The 5,705-nt window shown below is 36.2% G+C and overlaps 1 protein-coding gene across 2 annotated transcripts in view; it reads right to left on the reverse strand.

The window, feature by feature from the left end:
* The window catches only part of LOC116852090 (L-galactose dehydrogenase-like), a 92,109-nt gene that overhangs the window by 2,423 nt on the left and 83,981 nt on the right, over positions 1–5,705 (reverse strand). The window lies entirely within an intron of this gene.

The following is a 5,705-nucleotide window of genomic DNA, read 5'->3' on the forward strand; positions in this document are numbered from 1 at the left end:
CCTGGCCCACCGAACTTCTCACTGTTTTTTATTGCGCACAGCACACAGACCTGTAATATGAAACAAATTTAATATTTTGAACTATTTATATTTTAGATATATATAATATGTACGTGATGTGTTGTTTCACAATATTCTTATCTCTCGGCAAAAATTAAATCAATCTATAATCGTGATGTCGTCGGATGCCGAAACGCCAGTTTCATCTACTGTGTCATTTAGATGTCTTAACAGGAAACATGCAACAATGTTGCAAACCGTTCCCACGTCTAGATGACTTTTACTAAACTAGATACCAGCCGTAGCATTGCGGCTGAAATCGCACTGCTTCGACACACGTTTCTTATGTACATTTTTAATATAGTACCGTCTTTTGCATTTATACATTAACGTTTTTTTTTATTAATATTAATATTATTCCCACAATTGTTGCACTTGATACTAGATGTTAAAACACCGTGCTGAATTAAAAAACCTATCAGCTTGTCTTTGCATGCAGTCAATCGACTGAATTCTATAAGGCCCGACATTGTTCCCAGTAATGTTATAATAATATTGCACTTCATTTTTTGTTTTTTGATCATTTTCATATTTCGTTATGTAGTAGCGCCCCCACAGAAACATACGTCGAATTCACGTCGAATCCACGTAGAGTTCACGTGGAATTCACGAAATCACGTGGATTCCACGTGGATGTAACGTGCATGTTTTGTGGCGGCTGGGCATGCGCATAAGACCGTGGGGCAGTTACTACATATCGTCGGAGGGACAGATTTCCTAACTTACCCAGACAGCACAAAATCTTTAGAGAATATTGTAGGATGTTCTTAGAATGTATGAATGTCCTTAGAACCTCCTTAGAACGTTCTTTGAAGATTTGTGATGGGTAGTGAGCTCTTAACTTAACGCTAAATTTAGTAAGATATATATAATATGTACGTGATGTGTTGTTTCGCAATATTCTTACCTTTCGGCAAAAATTAAACCAATCTATAATCGTGAATGCCGAAACGCCAGTTTTATCTACTGTGTTATTTAGACGGGGATGTCTTAACAGCTAGTGAGCTTTTAACTTAACGCTAAATATCTCGCTTCGCGACGATTTTGTTAGAGGAAAAAGTTGTTTCTTTTTAAAAAACGTGTCGATTGAGCCTAGTTTCGTCAAAATCGAAGGTGAGGAGCCTAAACTTAATAATTACCTTATATATAATTATATGCATAATTATGTTAAATTATATATGAAATTGTATATATAATTATATATGATTATATGTAAGTAACATATATTAACATGTATGGATAAATTTCATAGATAATTATATGTAATAATGTAAAATTATATATAATTTTATATAATTTTACATAATTATGTATGAAATCTTTTTTATTCGGAGATGGAATATATCCAAACATATATATTTATATATATTTTTTTAACATTAAAAGTACGTACGTAGAAAATGAAAGTTATTTTACACGCATTTTACAAAAATTTAATATTTATCTGACATACGCCCTATATACCTGACACTGAATCATATTTTCGCTTCATATAAAAAATTGTGAGTGCGTATGTAGAAAATTAAAGTTATTTTGCACGCAGGAGACATTAGTGAATATTACGAGGTCATCAAATTACGATTTGAAGAGCTTCATACAAAAAATAATGAAAAATACGATTTGGTTGCACGCGTGCGGACGTGTATCTGGGACCCGATTCCTGACGGCGTGCGAGTGAGATGCACATTCGAAGATTTATAATTCACGTTACATATACTATAGATTTCCGCATGCGTATTTCGCTCGCATATTGAATCTGGAATTGGGCCTCTGGAAAGATCATCATCAGTATACTAAAAAGGATATTGGAGGATTCACACCACGTCCGATGTCCGATGTACAACGTCCGATATCCAATAAGAGAACAGCTTTCCAATGGAGAATTGGATTCTCTATTAGAAAGCTGTTCTCCTATTGGATATCGGACGTCGTACGTCGGACATCGGACGTGATGTGAATCCTCTATATGCGCTTCGTGCGTGATGAAAGTCAGCGCTCTCTCTGGGGAAACGTTGGAACTACAATACCACTCCTCCTTACCGTAATAATGAGGAGTCCCAAATATACGTCCGCATGCGTGCACGCAAACCGTATTTTTCACTATTTTTTTTATCTAGCCCTTCAAGTCATTATCTGATGACCTCGTAATGTTCACTAATGTCCCCTGCGTACAAAATGACTTTCATTTTCTGCACACTCATTCAATATTTTTCATATGAAACGGAAATATGGCGTATAAAAAATAAATATAAAATTTTTGTTTGTTTTTTATGCTATTAGGCTGTTTTACATATTGGCATATCTATACTCTGTAAAAGCATTTTCAATTCTATGCAGCCGTCTGGAAGAATAGTGAGAAATAAATAATGTCGGTATTCAGCATCCCCTTAAGCAACAGTTTAGTGCGGTCAGGACATGGATGGTGGCCGGTGTTTTTCTACCGCTTGGGATCGAAATTATCGTAGGAGGATTCATGAAAGTTTAGAATGTGTTGATAACCTTCGATATCTACCCACATAGAACAGTTACATCTAAATATATGTATATTTTAGAAGAGAGCTAGAGTTGATATGTATATATCTATTAGATGTTCGGAGTTGATCTGTTAAATATCTATATATGGTGAAAATGTCCGCCTTGTATACAGATACTGTATGTATAATAGAAGTGATGTGATAGATGTTTATATATCTATTAGATAGCTATTTACATATCTATTAGATATCTAATAGATATTTGTATGTATCAACTACCCAGATAGCCAAACCTGCGCGAACAGATTTCGAGCAGAGCTTGCTATCAACTTTTGATGGCAAATAGATAACAAATTTGATGCAGGATCTGTTATATCAAATCTTGCTGCCAAATTGTCGCCAGATATGCGGCAGAGCTTATTGTCGGATAATTGCTGCAGATTTGCAGCAAAAACCGCGCAGAGCTTGTAGCGATTTGACAGCAGATTGGCTGCAGAAACCGCGAAGACCTTGCTGCGTTGCAAGCTTTGTGCGGTTTTTGCTGCAAATTTGGCATCAATTGCCCGACAGCAATATCTGTCGCCAAAACCGTAGCCTAATGTAGACACAGATGGCTATGGTTTTGCTGTGGGTTTTTGATCAAATTTGCTGCCAATCTGCGCGCAGTCTGCGCTCAATTTGCTTACTGGGTATAAACGTATATTATATATTGGGTTGGCAAATAAGTTCGTTCGGTTTTTTTGACTGGTATAAAATACAATTTATTTAATATACAAAATATATACTAATCAATAATGTATTGACCATTCTTTTCTATGACTTCTTGCCATCTTTTTACCAATTTCATAATCCCACATTCATAAAACGTCTGAGGTTTACCGGCAAAAAACTGATCCAGTTGCGTTTTAACAGCTTCATTATTAGCAAAGTTTTTCCCGTTCAGAGAATTTTGCAGCGACCGGAACAAATGATAATCAGAGGGTGCCAGGTCCGGTGAATAAGGAGGGTGAGGTAAAACATCCCAGCCAAGCCTTAACAATTTGTTCCGAGTAGTTAATGAAGTATGGGGTCTGGCATTGTCGTGGTGGAAGACGACTCCTTTTCGATTTGCCAATTCTGGACGTTTTGAACGTATTGCTTGATTCAATTTCGTTAATTGGGAGCAATATACAGTTGAATCGATCGTCCTGCCTGATGGTAAGAGCTCATAATAAATGATACCTTTATAATCCCACCACACTGAGAGCATAATTTTCTTCGGGCGCAATCCTGCCGAGGTTGTTTGTGGTGGTTCACTGCTGCTTCCCCATGATCTTTTACGTACTACATTATCGTAGATGATCCACTTTTCATCTCCCGTAACCAACCGCTTCAAAAATGGATCGTTTCAGCAGCGCGTCGCAGATGGAAATGCGAGCGGTTAAGTTGGCCTCGGTCAATTCGTGCGGCACCCAAACATTGAGGCGAGAAACGTATCCCAACTGACGCAAATGGTTTTCTACACTTGTGTGGGATATATTAAGTGTCGTAGCAATCTCTCGTACTGTTTGCGATGGATTTTTGTCGACGGTATTCTTTATTACAGCTGAATCAATCTCTGCTGGACGACCAGAACGGGACGCGTCACTAACATCAAAATCTCCAGAACGGAATTTGGCAAACCATTTTTGACACACACGTTCTGTTAAAGCATCGTCCCCATACACATTACAAATCTTTTTATGAGCTTCCGCAGCTCGTTTGCCTTTTTTGAAATAAAAAAGTAAAATATGGCGAAAATGGACGTTCTTTTCTTCCATATTTGCAACCGTGCAGTACGCACAATACTCTGGTATTAACCGGCGTATGTTTACAAATAGGTTAGGTGGAACGTCGCTTTTCAGCTGCGCAAGCGCGTTGTGCGATAACGCTGTGGAAAAGAGATAGCAGAACGAGTAAACCTACTCCGATTAAAAAACCGAACGAACTTATTTGCCAACCCAATATATATATAAAATGTTCTTGTTTTTAGTAGATATTTACGTAAATAGCTATCTAATAGATATATAGACATCTATCGCATCACTTCTATTATACATACAGTATACATACAGTATCTGTATACAAGGCGGACATTTTCACCATATATAGATATTTAACAGATCATCTAATAGATATATACATATCAACTCTAGCTCTCTAATATACATATATTAGATGTAATGTTCTATGTGAGATAAAAGTGAAAAATATGGTATAAGTTATTTTTTGAATAACTACGTAAAATTTCGAGTTATTAAATAAAATAGATGAGCTAATCAGAGCGCGACAGGCGGGACATATGGCTCGCCCATCGCATCACGCTCTATTTAGACCATCTATTTTATTTAATAACTCGAAATTTTACGTAGTTATTCGAAAAATAACTTATACCATATTTTTCACTTTTATCTGTTCTACTTATATTTTTCTTCTTGGACGTCTTATGCGGGACAGCCTGTATATATCATATATTACAATCTAAAGTTTATACAGATATATATAAGATTTTTTCATAGACATTATGTGAGACATTTATAGATATTGACATTTATAGATATAAAACACATGTCAACTGAAAATTTAACAAATTATTTAGTAAAATATGAATATATTATTATATGTTTATTGCATTATTTCTAAAGATTGATCAACGAAAAACTATTGACTTATATGATATAATCGATATCCATGATGGATGATACATAAATATATATTGAATGTAATATAGACATCCATTAGACATTCATCGTGGAGATAGATATCTGATATCTATGAGATATCTGATAGAGTTATGTACGCCTAATGGAAGTGGTGCTCCATCCTGGGATAAGTTATGTTTTTAATAGTGGTAGGAGACTAAATTTTTCACATCCACATTTAATAACAATATACATATACATTTATATGTATATTGTTGTAACGGCCTTGCGTTACGTGCGGGATAGTCTTAGCCGGTGTGGTCCGGGTTTCGTGTGTGAAATGAAAACCAGTGGTATAGGTGATAATAATTTGGAACTATATTCTAATCTCAAAGCTATTTACAATTATTTACAGGCGACGTTACGCCGTTGGCGCGTGGTCGCGTTTTTGCTCTCGTCGGGAGCCGTTGTTGTCGTCTCGCGATCAGCTGCGAGCGTCGAGGCGCGCGAG

The sequence above is a fragment of the Odontomachus brunneus genome, unplaced genomic scaffold, assembly GCF_010583005.1.
Source record: "Odontomachus brunneus isolate Ranch 3 - 2012 unplaced genomic scaffold, Obru_v1 Obru_scaffold_202, whole genome shotgun sequence".
NCBI lineage: Eukaryota > Metazoa > Arthropoda > Insecta > Hymenoptera > Formicidae > Odontomachus > Odontomachus brunneus.